Source organism: Salvelinus alpinus, chromosome 10 (genome assembly GCF_045679555.1).
Source record: "Salvelinus alpinus chromosome 10, SLU_Salpinus.1, whole genome shotgun sequence".
Lineage (NCBI taxonomy): Eukaryota > Metazoa > Chordata > Actinopteri > Salmoniformes > Salmonidae > Salvelinus > Salvelinus alpinus.
The window spans coordinates 71930315-71953895 of NC_092095.1; the positions used below are offsets into that span (position 1 = coordinate 71930315).

General features: G+C 42.8%; 1 protein-coding gene and 1 long non-coding RNA gene across 3 annotated transcripts in view; one reads left to right on the forward strand and one right to left on the reverse strand.

The window, feature by feature from the left end:
- The window catches only part of LOC139533039 (zinc finger protein ZFP2-like), a 319515-nt gene that overhangs the window by 204552 nt on the left and 91382 nt on the right, over positions 1 to 23581 (forward strand). The window lies entirely within an intron of this gene.
- On the reverse strand, positions 7120 to 17612 carry LOC139533092 (uncharacterized). Its single transcript, XR_011666690.1, has 3 exons — positions 17520 to 17612; positions 15545 to 15787; positions 7120 to 8094 (listed from the first exon to the last, which is right to left on the reverse strand). It is a non-coding gene; the product is annotated as an uncharacterized lncRNA (long non-coding RNA).

The following is a 23581-nucleotide window of genomic DNA, read 5'->3' on the forward strand; positions in this document are numbered from 1 at the left end:
GTACAGTGAGGGAAAAAGTATTTGATCCCCTGCTGATTTTGTACGTTTGCCCACTGACAAAGAAATGATCAGTCTATAATTTTAATGGTAGGTTTATTTGAACAGTGAGAAACAGAATAACAACAAAAATATCCAGAAAAATGCATGTCAAAAATGTTATAAATTGATTTGCATTTTAATGAGGGAAATAAGTATTTGACCCCTTCTCAATCAAAAAAGATTTCTGGCTCCCAGGTGTCTTTCATACAGGTAGCGAACTTCGGAGATTAGGAGCACACTCTTAAAGGGAGTGCTCCTAATCTCAGTTTCTTACCTGTATAAAATATACCTGTCCACAGAAGCAATCAATCAATCAAATTCCAAACTCTCCACCATGGCCAAGACCAAAGAGCTCTCCAAGGATGTCAGGGACAAGATTGTAGACCTACACAAGGCTGGAATGGGCTACAAGACCATCGCCAAGCAGCTTGGTGAGAAGGTGACAACAGTTTCTGTGATTATTCGCAAATGGAAGAAACACAAAAGAACTGTCAATCTCCCTCAGCCTGGGGCTCCATGCAAGATCTCACCTCGTGGAGTTGCAATAATCATGAGAACGGTGAGGAACCAGCCCAGAACTACACAGGAGGATCTTGTCAATGATCTCAAGGCAGCTGGGACCATAGTCATCAAGAAAACAATTGGTAACACACTATGCCGTGAAGGACTGAAATCCTGCAGCGCCCGCAAGGTCCCCCTGCTCAAGAAAGCACATATACATGCCCGTCTGAAGTTTGCCAATGAACATCTGAATGATTCAGAGGACAACTGGGTGAACGTGTTGTGGTTAGATGAGACCAAAATGGAGTTCTTTGGCATCAACCCAACTTGCCGTGTTTGGAGGAGGAGGAATGCTGCCTATGACCCCAAGAAACCATCCCCACCGTCAAACATGGAGGTGGAAACATTATGCTTTGGGGGTGTCTTTCTGCTAAAGGGACAGGACAACTTCACCGCATCAAAGGGACGATGGACGGGGCCATGTACCGTCAAATCTTGGGTGAAAACCTCCTTCCCTCAGCCAGGGTATTGAAAATGGGTCGTGGATGGGTATTCCAGCATGACAATGACCCAAAACACACGGCCAAGGCAACAAAGGAGTGGCTCAAGAAGAAGCACATTAAGGTCCTGGAGTGGCCTAGCCAGTCTCCAGACCTTAATCCCATAGAAAATCTGTGGAGGGAGCTGAAGGTTCGAGTTGCCAAACGTCAGCCTCGAAACCTTAATGACTTGAAGAAGATCTGCAAAGAGGAGTGGGACAAAATCCCTCCTGAGATGTGTGCAAACCTGGTGGCCAACTACAAGAAACGTCTGACCTCTGTGATTGCCAACAAGGGTTTTGCCACCAAGTACTAAGTCATGTTTTGCAGAGGGGTCAAATACTTATTTCCCTCATTAAAATGCAAATCAATTCATAACATTTTTGACATGCGTTTTTCTGGATTTCTTTGTTGATATTCTGTCTCTCACTGTTCAAATAAACCTACCATTAAAATTATAGACTGATCATTTCTTTGTCAGTGGGCAAACGTACAAAATCAGCAGGGGATCAAATACTTTTTTCCCTCACTGTATAACAGAAGCAGGAGAACTGAAGTCTATCTCAATCATAAGGATCAAACCCTTATCGGAGATTGCACTCTGTGGATGGACACATCACCAAACTAAGGGAGAAGTCGTTTGGGACCCGAAAGGATGTGACCTGATATGAATCAAAGAAAAAGACGAGTAGGTGCTCATCATGAACAAGATTGAACCAGTGGAAGGTGAAGACCTACCCCTGCACCTGAACAGGAAGAACCTGTGACAACAACAAGGGTGGCGGCTGCTGTGACGACCACAGTAGCTACCACTAGATGACATCGACTGCCCTTACCAAGCAGACCACCGTGCCAACAAAGCAACCTGAGACATCAGTCAGGAGAGTTTTTACTGATATTTGAAACTTTCTGATAAACTCTAATGATCTACCTCAAGATAAGAACATTGAAAAAGCAACAGAATTAGATATATCAGAATCAGAACCACTCAGGGACACTACATGAGAAGAAGTAGTGAAGAAGGAGTGATACGAATGGGCTAAGTATATGGCAAACAGACACAGAATGGACAATTGTATTTTGTGAAGAAAATCACCTTTGTCTGATCTTTTAATAGTCTCTGAACCAGCATCATGTAAAAACTGTGTAAGTTGTAAAAATGACTATTGTACCAATAGAAAGTATTCTATTCCCTTGTGTGACATAAAATGTAGGATTGTTCTGGGTAAGTACTAGGGGTAAAACTATGTTGAATGAGACCATGCTGGGAGACAATGATTGTGTTGCCTATAATATTAGAACTGAATTAAATGTACCTCAATTAGACAGAGGTACCGTGGTTAAAGGAAAATATGAATGTTTTTACAGCCATGACACCGAAGGAATTGATGTAGGAAACACCACTGTAGAATGTGATACTATTTGGGTTTTAGAGAATGTGGGAGTTCGTAAAAATAATGATAAAGGGTTGTGTGGTCACATAACTCAGGTTGCGCCATCTCTTAATATGTTGAAAAATCAAGACAAAGGTATTGCTGATAGTTTCTGGATGTGTGGAAAAAAACTAACTGTTGAATGTATTGCCTGATGGATGGATTGGTCTTTGTGCCTTAGTTAGAGCAATTAAATAGGTTACTATTATTGAATCACTCCATGATGACTATGTTAAAACCTAGAGTTAAAAGGGTTTATGATAAGGATCCTGAGGTATACCTTAATGCAATTGGATTGCTTAGAGGTCTACTTAGGGATTTCAAGGCCAGAGAGGAGGTTAAATCAGGATTTGAATCTATATTTCTGTGGATAACACCAAATCTGAACTTAGAATGGATTAATTATATATGATATAATCAACAGGGATTCATTAACTATACTTAATTGGCTCTTAGTGGAGAAGGGTGGAGTTTGTGTCATGTTTGCTAGGATGACCATCATGTTAGGAGGAGGGTTGTTGGCTTTGGGTATTGCATTTTGTTGTGTTATACCCCTGGTAAAGTCAATTGTGGTTCAGACAGCAGTTAAATAGATGTCTGTAAGGAGAGATGACCCTCCTGTGGTGATTGATCCTGTACCGAGTAGCCCAGGCAAGTATACTAATAAGTATGGAAAGCCTTGTAATGCGGTCGGTGGACCTTTGGGCTGCCCCTTTGGGAATCCAAACTGTCTATATAGAGTAGTTCCTGGAGGTGGTTATGCTTGCCATGATTTTTGTAAGGATGGTCTACCTGTATATGCTGTATTTCCAAATTCATGTCTGCAAGGAGGATCATGTTGAAATGCTTAAATTTAGAATGATGTTGTGTCAATTTTCTTTTGTAACTGCATGTAGGTCTTTGATTTTCTCATTCAATTTCTTATTATATTCATTGTATTATTTTTATTTTTTATACTGTTTCTGATTGGATCTTTTACTCCTATTTCACATTTGAGATGTTTGGTACAAGTGATTTGTAAGCTTTATTTTGATAATGTTTTAGTCAATTGTTGGTATTGATATCTACTCTCTATATGTCATTTTTAGTATGGTTTTTGAGGTTAATACCCTCAAGAGGAGGGATTATGTAGGAGTAGGTGACATATGTGGGTAGATATCACACTGTTGGACAAGTAGACAGGAGTATACTGGAAGGTAGTATAAGAGAGCAGATGTGAGTGCATTTGCCATTCTGGTAAATACAGGAAACCAAAGATTAGCAGATGGTGTAGTAGTGTAGTGGTAACATAAGATACATGGATAACATATAAATATAAATGATAGCTGAACATTAAAGTAACGAACCACATGTTAACATGGGTCATGGGACCGTGGTGATGAAGGTCTACTAAGGGACGTTCTGACCCTCTGACCCTTGTAGATTCTCCATTGTGCTGACATACATGTCAGACAGAGTGGCGCCTAAAAGCAATTGGACACTAGACATATGGTCTGACAATTCTATTACAAACATACATGTCAGACAGAGTGGCGCCTAGAGGTAATTGGACACACTGGGATAAAGGGTCCAGCCACTATTATAAACAAATTGAAAGCAGATGGTGGTGAAAGAGCCATAGGGGACGGACAATACTATGTGTGTATAAATAGAGTAGCTGGAGTTCTGAGAAGGGGTGTGTTCCGCGGGGTGTGTTCCGCGGGGACATGCCAGTGGGCTGTACAGTTGTAATAAAGAGCATGTTTGATTTTAAAAGTTCTGGTAAGCGTTGTATTTGAAAATGATTTTCCACGACAGAATCTGCAGAGAAGAATGTGAGAAGCTTGTGTGCCAAGCTTGTAGCGTTATACCCAAGAAGACTCGTGTCTGTAATCGCTGCCGAAGGTGCTTCAACAAAGTACTGAGTAATGGTCTGAATACTTATGTAAATGCAGTATTTCAGTGTTTTATTTAAGATTTTTTTTCTCCCCAATTTCATCATATCTAATTACGATCTTGTCTCATCGCTGCAACTCCCCCAACGGGCTCATGAGAGGCCAAACCCTCCCCTAACCCGGGCGACGCTGGTTCAATTGTGCGCCGCTCTATGGGACTCCCGGTCACAGCCGGTTGTGACACAGCCTTGGTTTGAACCCGGGTCTATAGTGACGCCTCAAGCACTGCGATGCAGTGCCTTAGACTGCTGGACACTTAGGAGTCCTTCAGTTTTTTTTATTCTTAAAAATGTCTACAAATCTGTTTTCGCATTGTCATTACACGGGAAAAGTGGGGGGGGGAACTATTTTATCAATTTTAGAATAAGGATGTAAGTTAACCAAATGTGGAAAATGTCAAAGGGTCTGAAAACTTTCCGAATGCACTGTATCTACATAAAGAAGTTAGATCCTGCTTCTGTTGCCTGTTTGAGTTTGTTTGATAGCCTATTGATTCTGTGACCTCAAAGCCTCACTCAATTGCAACATGTCACAAAGCAATTTCCCAATTTGAGCAGTTTTTTGTGCTATGCTGTAAAAGGTTTTAAAGTGTGCCATGCTGTAATAAAGGTTTTAATGTGTGCTATGCTGTAATAAAGGTTTTAATGTGTGGTATGCTGTAATAAAGGTTTCAATGTGTGCTATGCTGTAATAAAGGTTTTAATGTGTGCTATGCTGTAATAAAGGTTTTAATGTGTGCTATGCTGTAATAAAGGTTTTAATGTGTGCTATGCTGTAATAAAGGTTTTAATGTGTGCTATGCTGTAATAAAGGTTTTAATGTGTGGTATGCTGTAAAAGGTTTTAATGTGTGCTATGCTGTAATAAAGGTTTTAATGTGTGGTATGCTGTAATAAAGGTTTTAATGTGTTCTATGCTGTAATAAAGGTTTTAATGTGTGGTATGCTGTAATAAAGGTTTTAATGTGTGCTATGCTGTAATAAAGGTTTTAATGTGTGCTATGCTGTAATAAAGGTTTTAATGTGTGGTATGCTGTAATAAAGGTTTTAATGTGTGGTATGCTGTAATAAAGGTTTTAATGTGTGCTATGCTGTAATAAAGGTTTTAATGTGTGGTATGCTGTAATAAAGGTTTTAATGTGTGGTATGCTGTAATAAAGGTTTTAATGTGTGCTATGCTGTAAAAGGTTTTAATGTGTGCTATGCTGTAATAAATGTTTTAATGTGTGGTATGCTGTAATAAAGGTTTTAATGTGTGCTATGCTGTAATAAAGGTTTTAATGTGCGGTATGCTGTGTAATAAAGGTTTTAATGTGTGCTATGCTGTAATAAAGGTTTTAATGTGTGCTATGCTGTAATAAAGGTTTTAATGTGTGCTATGCTGTAATAAAGGTTTTAATGTGTGCTATGCTGTAATAAAGGGTTTACAATCATTTTCCTTTAGAACACATTATAATAATTTATTTAGTGTCGTTTACAACTGTTCCAAACGGTCAGAAATATAATATTGTAATCTAACAGCACCTGTTTGCCACACAATAGGCTACGCAGCTCTCACTCCTATACCATCCTTTTCTTTTTTCTTTTTAATAATAAGTAATGTCGTTATCATTAGCAGGCTTAGTATAGTAGCCTTGTATATTGTGAATAATGATGAGTGAGAAAGTTACAGACACATAAATATCATAGCCCCAATACATGCTAACCTCTCACCATTAAAAGAAGAGGGGAGGTTAGCATTTGTTTTGGCGCAGGGGTATGATATTTGTGCGTCTGTTACTTTCTCACTCATCATTATTAATGTAGAAGTGTTTAGAAACATATTCTATTCTTCTTTAATAATTGGATAGGAGTGGACTCAAACTAAGGTGTACCCAAGAGCCGTCGCCAGCAATCATGGATCTTTCTTCTTCTCACCAGCATAGTCATATTTGACGTGAAGTTGGCTTACATGCATAATCGTAGCCTATTTTACAAGTGGTGATTTGCAATATCAGCCATTTTATCAATTGATTCTTCAGCGATAAAAGTAATATTTCATTCATGCCTTATGAGTTTAGTTGACTTATTTTTACTCATTTTAGGTATTTACATTTTTACTTGCATTTCATCTCTTGTCTTCTGCAATATCTTGATATGTTGCATCAGTCTTGGCCATTAGTCCCCATCTCATAATGGTATATTCTCCTCCCAGCTGCAAACCAAGTGTCAAGCTGGCTACCGTCAATAATGTATCGAATAAGAACTGTGGCTTTAAGCGTCAGTCACTTTGCCTGTAGCCTATTAATGCTAAATTCATGTAGTTTTTTTTCTCCATAATTCTAACAATTTGTTAATTTGCTTCAGTTTCTATGTACCTGGATTCACCTTGCCTGAAATGATTCGGGGAAATGCTTCTCTATGCAAGTTTCAACATCCTACCCTACTAACAACGCCAGTCACCACATCCTACCCCCAGTCCTAACATCCTACCCCCAGTCACCACTTTCTAGTTGCAAATGAAGTCTACCCAGCAACAGGTTTTTACCACATTGGTTCCCTTACTGGTTCATCTGTCCTTGGTTAGCGCTCAGCTTTTCATAATATAACATAATACATAACATAATACATAACATAATACATAATACATGGTCCTACAGTTTCTATGGTCATGCTGCAACAGTGCCTGATCTCAAAGTTTCATGAGTTAGACAGTCGGCTTCTGAGTACAGGTTATCACACATGCTTCCCATCCATGTAGTTTTGGGGGATGTTTAGGATAAGTAGTTTGCAGTTCCCACGTGGGCCTCAGCTCATTTTAATATATTTTTTATTTACCTTAATTTAACTAGGCAAGTCAGTGAAGAACAAATTCTTATTTTCAATGACGGCCTAGGATCAGTGGGTTAACTGCCTTGTTCAGGGGCAGAACGACAGATTTTTACCTTGTCAGCTCGGGGATTCGATCTTGCAACCTTTCGGTTACAAGTCCAACACTCTAACCACTAGGCTACCTGCCGCCCCATAGGCCTAGCAACATCATGTCTCATAAGAGACAAATCACATTATTTCAGCCACTATTACGTCTAGTCGCTTTGTCTCGCAACTTATCCAGAACACTGCAGCCTGTCTGGTGTTCAACCTTCCCAAGTTCCCCCATGTCACACCCTGCTCCTCCGTACATTCCACTGGCTTCCAGTCGAAGCTCACATCCACTACAAGACCATGGTGCTTGTCTACAGAGAAACAAAGGGAACTGCCCCTCCCTACCTTCAGGCTATGCTCAAATCATACATCCCAACCCGAGCTAAATGATTAAAATGTAAGTGTAAAAATGTACAAAACAACCACTGCTGTGCAGTCTGGAGTTTGGCAGGGATGTGTGATGTCAGAATTACAGAATAGATTGAACCTGCTTTTACCATGATTAACAGATTTACCAATCTCCTCCTCCTCTTCTTCATCTTTAATGTTAACATTCAGCTCCAGTGTTTGACTGCAGTCTTCCAGCTTCACTGATGCCATCTCTGGATCTTGCAGTGCAAACTGGGCTCCACTGTCACAATCAGGACCCAGTGACTGTAGGTTTGGACTCAGTGTGGACGGAGAGAGGCAGGCTGGGTTTGTCACCACTGTTGATTTTACCGGCCTCAGTCTTAATCTGAGTCGGCCTGTAGTAATAAAGAGAAACGGACACAAAAATTATTGTCTTGACAGTTCTGGAACTTTTTTATTCTGTAAAATATTATGTTTTTTTCCTGTTCAATTATCTAATTTCAATAGATCAAGTAGCTAAGCATTGACAACAAAAATTAATTCCCATTAGACACAAAGTGCACACTTTAAATTACACAACGTAAGTGCACTTAACCTATATAGTAGATTTCCTGAATTCACATACAGAGCATTTCAAAAGTACTCAGACCCCTTGACTTTTTCCATATTTTGTTACGTTTTACAGCCTTACTCTAAAATGGAGTAAGGCTGTAAAAAGCCACGACCCGGTGAAACATAGGATATTAAAAAAAATGTACAGTACAGTCAAAAGTTTGGGCACACCTATTTTCCAAATCTCTGCAGAATGCTGTGGTAGCCATGCTGGTTAGGTGTGCCTTGAATTCTAAATAAAATCACTGACAGTGTCACCAGCAACGCACCATCACACCTCCTTCTCCATGCTTCACGGTGGGTACCACACATGCGGAGATCATCTATTCACCTACTCTGCGTCTCACAAAGACACGGCGGTTGGAACCTAAAAATCTCAAATTTGGACTCATCAGACCAAAGGACAGATTTCCACCGGTCTAATGTCGATTGCTTGTGTTTCTTGGCCCAAGCAAGTCTCTTCTTCTTATTGGTGTCCTTTAGTAGTGGTTTCTTTGCAGCAATTCGACCATGAAGGCCTGATTCACGCAGTCTCCTCTGAACAGTTGTTGTTGAGATGTGTTTGTTTTGTACCTCTGCAGCAGAGGAAACTCTAGGGCTTCCTTTCCTGTGGCAGTCCTCACGAGAGCCAGTTTGAAACAACTTTAAGCTTGAAATTTTCCAGAATGACTGACCATGTCTTAAAGTAATGCTGGACTGTCGTTTCTTTGCTTATTTGAGCTGTTCTTGCCATAATATGGACTTGGTCTTTCACCAAATAGGGCTATCTTCTGTATACCTCACCTTGTCACAACACAACTGATTGGCTCAAACGCATTAAGAAGGAAAGAAATTCCACAAATTAACTTTTAAGAAGGCACACCTGTTAATTGAAATGCATTCCAGGTGACTACCTCATTGTCACGGATCCCTCCGGTACTGTTGCTCATTCCGTGCACCAGTTTCGGAGGTCTACGTCACTGAACTGTGTCATTACGCTCACCTGGTCCCCATATTCTCCCCTGATGAGTAATTGTATAAGTGTGCCCTTTGTTCACCATTGTCTTGTCGATTATTGTTCCAATGTCCGTTGGTAGTGTGAGTACCTGTGCCTTGTTGTTTTGGATTTCGTGTCGCTTGTATTGTGCAAATGATTACAGGTCTCGTCCCGTGTGGTATCATTGTGCGTGTATGTTATGGGTCTCGCACCGTGTATTTATTCGAGGTACTCCTCGCTCTTTTGTTTGGGTCTCAACCCTGTGTTTTGTATACGTGTTTGTTTGGTCTTCGTCCCCGTGCCTTTACATGGCACGCTGTAATTTGGGTAAATAAAAAACCCTATTACACATTTCTGCGCCCGTCTCCCTTTATACCAACGTGACACTCATGAAGCTGGTTGAGAGAATGCCAAGAGTGTGCAAAGCTGTCATCAAGGCAAAGGTTGGCTACTTTGAAGAATCTCAAATATAAAATATATTTTGATTTGTTTAACACTTTTTTTGGTTACTACATGATTCCATATGTGTTATTTCATAGTTTATGTTTTCACTATTATTCTACAATGTAGAAAATAGTAAAAAAGAAAAGAAAAACACTTGAATGAGTAGGTGTTCTAAAACGTCGAAACCTCCTTCTCCTTTTTTTTTACGTTGTTTTCTCCCCAATTTCCTGGTATCCAATTGCTAGTTACAGTCTTGTCTCATCGGTGCCACTCCCGTACGGACTCGTTAGAGGCGAATGTCGAGAGCCGTCCGTCCCGAAACACAACCCAACCAAGCCGCACTGCTTCTTGACACAATGCCCACGTAACCCTGGAAGCCAGCTGCACCAATATGTCAGAGGAAACACTGTCAGCGTGCACTGCGCCCGGCCCACCACAGGAGTCGCTAGTGGGCGATGGGACAAGGACATCCCTGCCAGCCAAACCCTCCCCTAACCCGGACGACGCTGGGCCAATTGTGCACCGCCAATTGTGCACCGCCCGGCGACAGAGCCTGGACTTGAACCTAGAATCTCTAGTGACACAGCTATTAGACCACTGCACCACTCAGGAAGCCCCAAACTTTTGACTGGTACTGTATATCCCGTTGATAGTATAGTGTCGAACGGAGCTCATCCAGTTTATTCTCCAGTGATTGCATGTTCGCCAGAAGAACAGAGGGTAGAGGCCGATTATCCACTCGTGGACGCAGCTTCGCCAGGCATCCAGCTCGCCGACCCCTGTAGCAGTCTTCTCTTCTTACGAATGACATGATTTGAGCCTGGTCCGGGAAGAGCAGTATATCCTTCGCTTCAGACTCATTAAATACAAAATTGCCACAGTGTGTGCCATGGTGAAACTTGCACTCCTGTAGATCTGAAATAATTGGAGGGTGAAACTTGCCAGAAAAGCAAGGTGAAGCAATTCAGGCATTCTCTAAAGTCAGGACAATCATTGTCCTGCAAAGAAAAAATTTTAGAGCTGAAAAAATAAATTGTAAGCAGTAGGCATTTTAAATTAAATATGTGGTAGAGATCTATAGTTACACAGCGACATTGGTCAATCAATTATTTGAAAAACACTTTCCATCATAATTTGTCACAATAAAGAAAGATTCGCTAAATAAAAATTCACCCGTCGAATGGATAAAATGTTTAGAGAATCTTTAGACAAATGTCATCTATATATGCCGTTTCCAGTAGCAACGTCTGAAACCCTCCCTCTTCAAAGAGCTTCTTAAATAAGACATAGTCTTATCCTCCCCCAAACAATTACACGTCTTTTCCCACTAGCACTGACTTTGCTGATAACTTCTTTGAGGAACAATGTAAACTCAGCAAAAAAAGAAAGGTCCTCTCACTGTCAACTGCGTTTATTTTCAGCAAACTTAACATGTGTAAATATTTGTATGAAAATTAACAAGAATCAATAACTGAGACATAAACGGAACAAGTTCCACAGACATGTGACTAACAGAAATGGAATAATGTGTCTCTGAACAAAGGGGGGGTCCAAATCAAAAGTAACAGTCAGTATCTGGTGTGGCCACCCGCTGCAGTAAGTAGTACTGCAGTGCATCTCCTCCTCATGGACTGCACCAGATTTGCCAGTTCTTGCTGTGAGATGTTACCCCACACTTCCACCAAGGCACCTGCAAGTTCCTGGACATTTCTGGGGGGAATGGCCCTAGCCCTCACCCTCCGATCCAACAGGACCCAGACGTGCTCAACGGGATTGAGATCCGGGCTCTTCGCTGGCCATGGCAGAACACTGACATTCCTGTCTTGCAGGAAATCACGCACAGAACGAGCAGTATGGCTGGTGGCATTGTCATGCAGGAGGGTCATGTCAGGATAAGCCTGCATGAGGGGTACCACATGAAGGAGGAGGATGTCTTCCCTGTAACGTACAGCGTTGAGATTGCCTGCAATGACAACAAGCTCAGTCCGATGATGCTGTGACACACCGCCCCAGACCATGACGAACCCTCCACCTCCAAATCGATCCTGCTCCAGAGTACAGGCCTCTGTGTAAAGCTCATTCCTTCGATAAACGCGAATCCGACCATCACCCCTGGTGAGACAAAACCGCGACTCGTCAGTGAAGAGCACATTTTGCCAGTACTGTCTGGTCCAGCGACGGTGGTTTTGTGCCCATAGGCGACGTTGTTGCCGGTGATGTCTGGTGAGGACCTGCCTTACAACAGGCCTACAAGCCCTCAGTCCAGCCTCTCTCAGCCTATTGCGGACAGTCTGAGCATCTGAGCACTGATGCAGGGATTGTGCATTCCTGGTGTAACTCGGGCAGTTGTTGTTGCCATCCTGTACCTGTCCCGCAGGTGTGATGTTCGGATGTACCGGTCCTGTGCAGGTGTTGTTACACGTGGTCTGCCACTGTGAGGACAATCAGCTGTCCGTCCTGTCTCCCTGTAGCGCTGTCTTAGGCGTCTCACAGAACGGACTTTGCAATTTATTGCCCTGGCCACATCTACAGTCCTCATGCCTCCTTGTAGCATGCCTAAGGCACATTCACGCAGATGAGCAGGGACCCTGGGCATCTTTCTTTTGGTGTTTTTCAGAGTCAGTGGAAAGGCCTCTTTAGTGTCCTAAGTTTTCATAACTGTGACCTTAATTGGCTACCGTCTGTAAGCTGTTAGTGTCTTAACGACCATTCCACAGGTGCATGTTCATTAATTGTTTATTTTTCATTGAACAGTGTTTAAACCCTTTACAATGAAGATCTGTGAAGTTATTGGTCATATCCAAGATGGCGTAGCAGTCAGACGTCTTTGTCTTTGTCCTGTCGTGTCCCTTGTAAATATCTTTTTACATCTTTTTCTTCGCATATCTTTTAAAAATATTTTCCTAAACCTCAACTTCTAAATACTCTCCTGCAACCCGCCTCACCCAATGTGGCGTGGATCTGCTTTTTTCTATAGTATTTCTATTTACTTCGGATCTGGTATCCCTCAACTGATGCTAGCCAGCTAACTACCTACCAGCTATCAGTTAGCAAACCATCAGTCATCAGCTAACCTTTAGCTCGGAACGCTCTCGCCAGTTCGAACAAAGTGACTCAAACCAGAGCATAACGGACCTATTTCTCTCCATATCCCCGGATTCCTACCACAAACTCTGAACATTTGCATCTGGATCTTCGCAACTAGCTAACCGCAATCCCGGGTGACCACTCCTGGCTAGCGTTTCCATCCCGGAGCCACCACCAATTAGCCTGAAGCTAGCCCGGCAAGAGCTCCTGTGCTACCCCCGAAGCCCACTCCTGGGCTACAATATCCGGACCCCTTCTACTGCCGGTATGGGGCACGGAACCCCGCCGATCCTCTACGACTGGAATACCGACATAATCTGCCCGAGGACTCCAACAGGCCCCTCAGGCGCGACGCCCGCTGAAGGCCCATTCTGCTAACCTGCTAGGCCTGCTAGATACCTAGAGCTACCTGGAATCCTACTAATTCCACAACTGGTCTATCGACGTCACCGCACGATGAGGCAAAAACAGACTTACCCACATCGTGACGTCCCCCAAAGGCTAACTTGCTAGCCCCGGTCTGCTAACTGCTAGCTTGCCTGCCCCGGTTTGCTAACTGCTAGCTTGCCTGCCCCAGTCTGCTAACTGCTAGCCCCTGCTAACTGCTTGCTTGCTAACTGATCTGCCGAAATTGTTGAAACCCCTATTACTAGCCTGTTCAACCTCTCTTTCGTATCGTCTGAGATTCCCAAAGATTGGAAAGCTGCCGCGGTCATCCCCCTCTTCAAAGGGGGTGATACTCTAGACCCAAACTGCTACAGACCTATATCTATCCTACCCTGTCTTTCTAAGGTCTTCGAAAGCCAAGTTAACAAACAGATTACCGACCATTTCCAATCCCACCGTACCTTCTCCGCTATGCAATCTGGTTTCAGAGCTGGTCATGGGTGCACCTCAGCCACGCTCAAGGTCCTAAACGACATCATAACCGCCATCGATAAGAGACATTACTGCACAGCCGTATTCATCGACCTGGCCAAGGCTTTTGACTCTGTCAATCACCACATTCTTATTGGCAGACTCGACAGCCTTGGTTTCTCAAATGATTGCCTCGCCTGGTTTACCAACTACTTCTCTGATAGAGTTCAATGTGTCATATCGGAGGGCCTGTTGTCCGGACCTGGCAGTCTCTATGGGGGTGCCACAGGGTTCAATCCTCGGGCCGACTCTCTTCTCTGTATACATCAATGATGTTGCTCTTGCTGCTGGTGATTCTCTGATACACCTCTACGCAGACAACACCATTCTGTATACTTCTGGCCCCTCTTTGGACACTGTGTTAACTAACCTCCAGACAAGCTTCAATGCCATACAACTCTCCTTCCGTGGCCTCCAACTGCTCTGAAACGCAAGTAAAACTAAATGCATGCTATTCAAATCGATCACTGCCCGCCCGTCCAGCATCACTACTCTGGATGGCTCTGACTTAGAATACGTGGACAACTACAAATACCTAGGTGTCTGGTTAGACTGTAAACTCTCCTTCCAGACTCACATTAAGCATCTCCAATCCAAAATTCAATCTGGCATCGGCTTCCTATATCGCAACAAAGCATCCTTCACTCATGCTGCCAAACATACCCTCGTAAAACTGACCATCCAACCGATCCACGACTTCGGTGATGTCATCTATAAAATAGCCTCCAACACTCTACTCAACAAACTGGATGCAGTCTATCACAGTGCCATCCGTTTTGTCACCAAAGCTCCATACACTACCCACCACTGCGACCTGTACGCTCTCGTTGGCTGGCCCTCACTTCATACTCGTCGCCAAACCCACTAGCTACAGGTTATCTACAAGTCTCTGCTAGGTAAAGCCCCGCCTTATCTCAGCTCACTGGTCACCATAGCAGCACCCACTCGTAGCACGCGCTCCAGCAGGTATATCTCACTGGTCACCCCCAAAGCCAATTCCTCCTTTGGTCGTCTTTCCTTCTAGTTCTCTGCTGCCAATGACTGGAACGAACTGCAAAAATCTCTGAAGCTGGAAACACTTATCTCCCTCACTAGCTTTAAGCACCAGCTGTCAGAGCAGCTCCCAGATTACTGGACCTGTACATAGCCCATCTATAATTTAGCCCAAACAACTACCTCTTCCCCTACTGTATTTATTTATTTAGCTCCTTTGCACCCCATTATTTCTATTTCTACTTTGCACATTCTTCCACTGCAAATCTACCATTCCAGTGTTTTACTTGCTATATTGTATTTACCTCGCCACCATGGCCTTTTTTTGCCTTTACCTCCCTTATCTCACCTCATTTGCTCACATTGTATATAGACTTATTTTTCTACTGTATTATTGACTGTATGTTTTGTTTATTCCATGTGTAACTCTGTGTTGTTGTATGTGTCAAATTGCTATGCTTTATTTTGGCCAGGTCGCAGTTGCAAATGAGAACTTGTTCTCAACTAGTCTACCTGGTTAAATAAAGGTGAAATAAATAAATTAAATATTAGGATTTTTAGGAATGATCTTTGAAAGACAGGGTCCTGAAAAAGGTACGTTTCTTTTTTTTGCTGAGTTTATTTACTATGACATGTGGTTGTCTCAACAAGCTATCTTAATGCACTGATGAAGATAAGTTGCTCTGGATAACAGCGTCTGCTAAATGATTCAAATGTAAGTGTAAAAATGTACATAACAACCACTGCTGTGCAGTCTGGAATTTGGCAGGGATGCGGGATGTCAGAATTACAGAAAAGATAGAGCATGATCTTACCATGACTAACTGATTTACCAATCTCCTCCTCTTCATCTTTAATGATGACATTCAGCTCCAGTGTTTGACTGCAGTCTTCCAGCTTCACTGATGCCATCTCTGGATCCTGCAGTGCAAACTGGGCTCCAAGGTCACAATCAGGACCCAGTGACTGTAGGTTTGGATTCAGTGTAGAAGGAGAGAGGCAGGCTGGGTTTGTCCTCACTGTTGACGTTACCCTCCTCAGACTTAATCTGAGTCGGCCTGTAGTAATAAAGAGAAACAGACACAAAAGTTATTTGCTTGACAGTTCTGGCGCTTTTTTTATTCTCTAAAAATATATTATATTTTTTCAAATTCAATTATCTAATTCCAATAGATAAGGTAGCTAAGCACTGACAACAAAACATTCATTCCCATTAGACCCAAAGTGCACACTTTAAATGACACAACGTAAGTAGGAACTATATATGGAGAAGTGGGAGATTCCAAAGGAACTATATAAGAAGAAGTGGGGGTTTCCAAAGGAACTATATAAGAAGAAGTGGGGGTTTCCAAAGGAACTATATATGGAGAAGTGGGAGTTTCCAAAGGAACTACATAAGAAGAAGTGGGGGTTTCCAAAGGAACTATATAAGAAGAAGTGGGGGTTTCCAAAGGAACTATATAAGAAGAAGTGGGGGTTTCCAAAGGAACTATATAAGAAGAAGTGGGGGTTTCCAAAGGAACTATATAAGAAGAAGTGGGGGTTTCCAAAGGAACTATATAAGAAGAAGTGGGGGTTTCCAAAGGAACTATATAAGAAGAAGTGGGGGTTTCCAAAGGAACTATATAAGAAGAAGTGGGGGTTTCCAAAGGAACTATATAAGAAGAAGTGGGGGTTTCCAAAGGAACTATATAAGGAGAAGTGGGGGTTTCCAAAGGAACTATATATGGAGAAGTGGGGGTTTCCAAAGGAACTATATATGGAGAAGTGGGGGTTTCCAAAGGAACGATATAAAGAGAAGTGGGGGTTTCCAAAGGAACTATATATGGAGAAGTGGGGGTTTCCAAAGGAACTATATATGGAGAAGTGGGGGTTTCCAAAGGAACGATATAAGGAGAAGTGGGGGTTTCCAAAGGAACTATATATGGAGAAGTGGGGGTTTCCAAAGGAACCGTGGGCGTTAAAATATGCATATCCAAATAATACATAGTAAAATAAATGCTTTTTATAAGGTAGCTATAACGTTAGCTAGCATTTACATTTACGAACAACTTAATTATGGTTAGGTAGGTAAAGTTCAAAGATACAGTTCAGTGAGTGAACTTCCTTACTGTCATTTCTGCAGATCATGACTAAAGTCTGATAAACCAAACAAAGTATTGAGTGGCACCTTTCGAAACCACCACTTTTCCCGAGAGATGCACTGCACCGATAGACGACCTATCGGTAATGGGTAGGCAGCAGAGACCCTGAGGGGCGACTGCTCTGAGAGATGACGTTGCAGCTGGACCCCTCTCCTTAAAGCTGCATGAATTCGGTCAGGTCAAATGTTTGGGCCAAGCCAAGGGTCGGCCGAAATTGTAAAACATAAACGTCTATAATTGGATAAGATTGGGCCGGTTCGTGGATGTTGAAATCCACCCCGCTGACCGCACCAAAAAGACCCCCAAAATAGACTTCCAAAAGAAGTCATGGGGCTCCTCCGCAGACAGAGTGGACGCCGCCATTTTACCAGCTCAGGAGCTTCATTTTACACAAAACCAATAACATGTAAAACGAACCAAAAATTCTCAAATAAATAGATTGTTTATGAAATGACCTTGTCGAAATGATGTACATTAACTCAGAAGACCCCCAAGTCTACGTGACTTGTAAAATAGTTTTTAATAATCACGTTTTTCACTCACTGGATTTGACACAAACAATAACTCATAAAACCGGACGGATTTGTTATCTAGCATGTTATGACGTTCTTTCGATATTAGACTGTTTAAACTTGCTATCACATACCTTTAGTAATGAAGAGAAACGGACACAAAAGTTATCCTCTTGACAGCACAGTTATGGCGTTTCTTTATTCTGAAGAATGGGATCAGGGTTGCCAGGGTTGCCAGGTGTATGAAAAATGTCTAGCCCAATGATCAAAACCCGTCCACAAGGCCTGAAAACTTGCCTAATCTGACTGACTGTTACCTTCAATCTAATGCATTCTAGTAACAGCTGATAGATAGAACTGTGACCACAATCACAACTGATAACTTCCCATTTCATTAACTAAACATGGCCATTAATAATTGCATAATAACACAAGGCTAAAAGAACAATAAACTGAAGTTATAGGCTATGTATTAAATCCGTTTGCTAGCTCCAGGTAAGCTACACAAGTGGCACAAATTCATTTGCAATGACTCCAGTGATATCGTCATCTCAACATGTTTATTGTATGAAATGGTAGGCTACAGTAGCTTACATAGGCATACACATTAATAGGCTACTTAATGACCAACATATGTATCATTCTCCACATTTAATGTCAGTTTCATTGTGGACTTTTCCGTAACAGAAGCGCGCGAGGGAGTTCCATAACTTCTATTTAAAATGTCCTGCTCGAGATTCAAGAACTGAGCATGCTTAAAACCCTTCGCTTTATATGGTTTTCGCGCGTCCTGTGCTGTCTCCTCTCACGCCTCGATCACACCGACAGTGATATTGCATTGTGGTACACCAGAAGTACAATTCGTTTCCAATGGAACGCTTTGTTTGCCTTGCAGCATTGCGTTGCAGAGGCAGTTGTAGTGCGTTATGAGTGGTGCATACATTGAATGTATCGAACGTGTGAGTGAAACTGTATGCGTAAACGGTTTGACAGAAATGGTATCAGAAGGTGAATGTTGAACTTTTGTTGCACACATATCCAGATGATGCTATCAAGGCGTCACTCACGTTACTCAGCTGCCTGCTGCAGCGCTCAGTCTCAAACCACACACATCTCGGCCTCCGGCCCTCCCCCTCCCCACCACCCACTCGCTCAGCAACAGACTGCCTCACTGCCTAATAGTCAGCAGCAGGTCACAGTGAAATATATATTTGAAAGAAAAATGCTATGGCGGCTACGGTGCAATTAAGAAGTAAACCCGAAACCCGCCACCAATACATTTTCACCCGACATCGTTTTCCAAGTAGCCCACAGGAAAACCACAAACATGGCAACCCCGAATAGGAAGTACAACGTTTCCCGGTTGCAGGAACATCTCTCGATAGAAAATCCAATATGGCTGCCAACGCAATACCATATATGGACAAGTGTTTGTGACACCGAACTCAGTAGCTCTACTCTCATTTTGCATTTAGCTTGCGACACGGCCGTCAAATCAAATCAAATTGTATTTGTCACACGCGCCTTATACAACAACCGTATACTTTACCATGAAATGCTTACTTACCAGCCCTTCCCAACAATGCAGTTAAAAAATAAGAAAATTAACAAATGGATCAAAATAAAATAGTAACACATTGTACTAGTAAGACATCATGAATGACATCAATGGATCATCAGAAATGTGGATAGATAGATGTATATATATATATATATATATAGATATAGAGAAAGAGAGATAGATAGATCGTGCATATTTAATGTGTTAACAAGGCAAATAGTTATATGTATTATATTTACCTGCATGTATACCTAGCTAATTGTCTGTATCTGTATTGCAGAGATAAGTAGTGTCTTGCAGAGTAAAGATCAGAGCTCCAGCAAGCTCGTTTTGAGACCTAGCTACTGTAGCTAGCAACCCAACAACAGTGTGTACCAATACCAATTTCAAATACAAAAAACAACACAACCCAACAGGACATTTCCTTAATCCCACCTGGCCTATCAGAGTTCCAGATGGAGCTACCAGCATATTGCTTACACCTATCCAATACTTACAGATCTACACAATAAGATCTACTAGGGGTTTATTGGGGTTTTCAGGGATTTGTGCCAATGAACCAAGACCCTGGGCTCTGAGTTCAGGCCCAGATCAACACCACAATAACAATAGACTCTATTTGTGCTATTAAATATAGTAGGTCTGCCCATACTAGGGATCAGGCTTTCCTGACCTGTCATGGTATCTAGGGCATTGGCCACCAACCCTGTTCCTGGAGAGCCACCGGGTGTGCCTGCTTCTGTTCCAGTAAACACTATGAGACTCATATACTGGAGGGTTTGTAAGTGTTGGTCGAAGATCCCTCGTACATACATTAAAATGAGGGATATTTAAACAGAGTTATAGGGGAACATAGGGTTGTGCTTAACCATAAAGAGAGCGAGAGTAGTATTTAGGGAATAACATCAAATCCCACTTTTCTATATGCAATAGGTTGGGACCAGCAGAAGCACCAGCCCTGACAGTAGGTCTGCTTAGTACAGGAGCAGCCATGGAAGCTCCATCAGTCTGACAGTAGGTCCACTTAGTACAGGAGCAGCCATGGAAGCTCCATCAGTCTGACAGTAGGTCAACTTAGTACAGGAGCAGCCATGGAAGCTCCATCAGTCTGACAGTAGGTCAACTTAGTACAGGAGCAGCCATGGAAGCTCCATCAGTCTGACAGTAGGTCCACTTAGTACAGGAGCAGCCATGGAAGCTCCATCAGTCTGACAGTAGGTCCACTTAGTACAGGAGCAGCCATGGAAGCTCCATCAGTCTCACAGTAGGTCCTCTTACTACGGGACCAGCCATGGAAGCTCCATCAGTCCGCAATGTAGTTCCACCAATCTGTCTTACAGCCTCTGCATATGATACATCATGACTGATTCTATATCTCTGAGCCTCTCTCTGCACCTGGCATCCACCAAATGCTGCACAATGCACAAGACTGTAACTACCAATTGGATACCACAAAATTGGGGAGAAAACAGGGTAAAAAAATTCAAAAATATATTTTTTAAATAACACCCTTCCAACTTACCCTACACACAATTAAAAACCCACTACCCCATTCCACTACTTTGACCCTATCTGCTCCTGCACCATGCCAACGGCCTGGGAGGATGGGACACCACCACTCAACACACCCTGTAACTCTTCTGAAGTCAAATCTCATTCAGGATCCCTCACCTTTGACCCAATCTCCTCTACTTTCTTCACTGCTTCAGCATATGACACCTTCTGCACTACTGTGACTCTGGACATCTCAACCTGCCTCTCTCGCACTGGACATTTCCAATCCCCAGCAACATGGGCACCCCTACCGTTGACACCAATGTTCCCTCTAAACTGCACTTGGGCACGCAGTAACTCAGAGACTGATGCGCAGCTCCCCCAGGACTGCAGCACAGAAGTATCAGCCCACGGAGAGAGGCATGAGATTGAACTTCACTCAACTTTCTAGAGTTTTCCTTATTATTTAACAACTTTTCCCTTTACTGTGGCAACTGTGATCGAATCAACACAATATTAGCCACTTTCAATATAACATACCGAAACAAAATGAACTATGCAAGACTTAGTATGCAAAACTAACTATGCAAGATACTTTGTTGTAGGCAGAACACATCAGAGTAAGATTCTATTGCGTTGACCTGCACAACTCAGCCCGTACTCGACGCAGACCGGTGCGGCATAACCAATCAGAGCTGCAGTAGGCCTATATGCAAATAGACATATGCCATATATTGATCTGTGCCATTTAGTTTGAACTGGACTGTTTTTACAGCATGAAGGGTCGTGAGTTGATGCGGTTGTTTTGAAATCAAAGCAGGAGCTGCATGTAGCCACGTGTGCACATTTTGTACATGTCCTTTGCTGGTTAGTGAGTTATTAGCCCAGTTATAGATTATTTGTAGTCAACAATGGGGGAGTGATTGCTTCCTACAAGAGCACAAAATGTATACATTTCTAGACATCTTTGAAAAGCAAGTCAGGTAAAGAGCATTTTTATGTCTTAAAAGGGCAGTGTTTTATTTTGAGACGGTCTTGAATAAACTAGAGGGTAGCTTAATTTGTCTGATATTCTGTAATAATGGTATGGGAATAATGAATTTTTTGTCACCTCCTTGTCTGAAGGACAAGTGGATAAACAGATTCATGTCAAGCCCTGCATGTTTTTTTTTTCAAAAGTCTCATGGAATGTAGGCCTACATCGAACACTCATTGGCTGCTACTTTCGGCTGAATGATAGAACAGCTATGTCCATGTTAAAATGTTATGGGATGCATTTTCTCCATTGTTTTTGATGGTAGGCAACTCTGGTAGGCCCATATTATGATCAAATAGTCACAGTTGCCTACTGGGACACGGTTAAAACTGTAACTTAAAGTGAGTACAGCCTCTGTGCTCACAGTAAACAGGCACTGGAAGTTGAACAGAATTTTCACAAGACCTGAAATTTGCTCAGTGGAATTGGTTGACACAATTACCAGGACGTGTGCTCCGGGCATGTGCTGACTAACTGGTAGGTGTCTTCACTGACATTTTCAACATGTCCCCGATTGAGTCTGTAATACCAACATGTTTCAAGCAGACCACCATAGTCCCTGTGCCCAAGAACACCAAGGCAACCTGCCTAAATGACTACAGACCCGTAGCACTCACGTCCGCAGCCATGAAGTGCTTTGAAAGGCTGGTAAGCTCACATCAATACCATCATCCCAGAAACCCTAGACCCCCTCCAATTTGCATACCGCCCCAACAGATCTACAGATGATGCAATCTCTATTGCACTCCACACTGCCCTTTCCCACCTGGACAAAAGGAACACCTATGTGAGAATGCTAATAACTGACTACATCTCACCATTCAACACAAAAGTGTCCTCAAAGCTCATTAATAAGCTAAGGACCCTGGGACTAAACACCTCCCTTTGCAACTGGATCCTGGACTTCCTGACGGGCCACCCCCAGGTGATAAGGGTAGGTAACAACACATCCGTCACGCTGATCCTCAACACAGGGGCCCCTCAGGGGTGAGTCCCCTCCTCTACTCCCTGTTCACTCATGACTGCATGGCCAGGCACGACTCCAACACCATCATTAAGTTTGCCAATGACACAACAGTGGTAGGCCTGATCACCGACAACGACGAGACAGCCTTTAGGGAGGAGGTCAGAGACCTGGCCGTGTGGTGCCAGGACAACAACCTCTCCCTTAACGTGATCAATACAAAGAAGATGTTTGTGGACTACAGGACAAAGAGGACCGAGCACGCCCCCATTCTCATCGACAGGGCTGCAGTGGAGTAGGTTGAGAGCTTCAAGTTCCTTGGTGTCTACATCACCAACAAACTAACATGGTCCAAGCACACCAAGACAGTCGTGAAGATGGCACGACAAAACCTATTCCCCCTCAGGAGACTGAAAAGATTTGTCATGGGTCCTCAGATCCTCAAAAGGTTCTACAGCTGCACCATCAAGAGCATCCTGACTGCTTGCATCACTGCGTGGTCGGCAACTGCTCAGTCTCCGACCGCAAGGCACTCTAGAGGGTAGTGTGAACAACGGCCCAGTACATCACTGGGGCCAAGCTTCCTGCCATCCAGGACCTCTATACCAGGCGGTGTTAGAGGAAGGCCGTAAAAATGGTCAAAGACTCCAGCCACCCTAGTCATAGACTCTCTCTGCTACCGCACGGCAAGTGGTACCAGGGCACCAAGTCTAGGTTCAAGAGGCTGTTATGTAAAAACGTAAGAGATGAAAATGGACAAACTAAAGAATGTGCAATGTGTAGGCCCACTGAGTGTACATTCTGAACCTATGTTGAAGTCCGTAGGTCACATGACCAAGGAGCTATTTAAATGTGAAAGTTAAAACAATTCCTGTAAAATTGAGTGAGATGAAAATGGACAAACTAAAGGGTGTGCAATGTGTAGGCCCACTGAGTGTACATTCTGAACCTTGTTTGAAGTCAGTAGGTCACATGACCAAGGAGCTATTGAAATTCTATAGTAAAAAAAAGTTTGACTTTGTTTACGCTCCCTAACTAATTCAACTAGGAATACAAAATGCTGCTCACATTTAGACATGTTAATTCGCTTTGGAAAGTGAATGAATGTCCAAATCGTGAAAATAAGACCTGTGCAATGTTG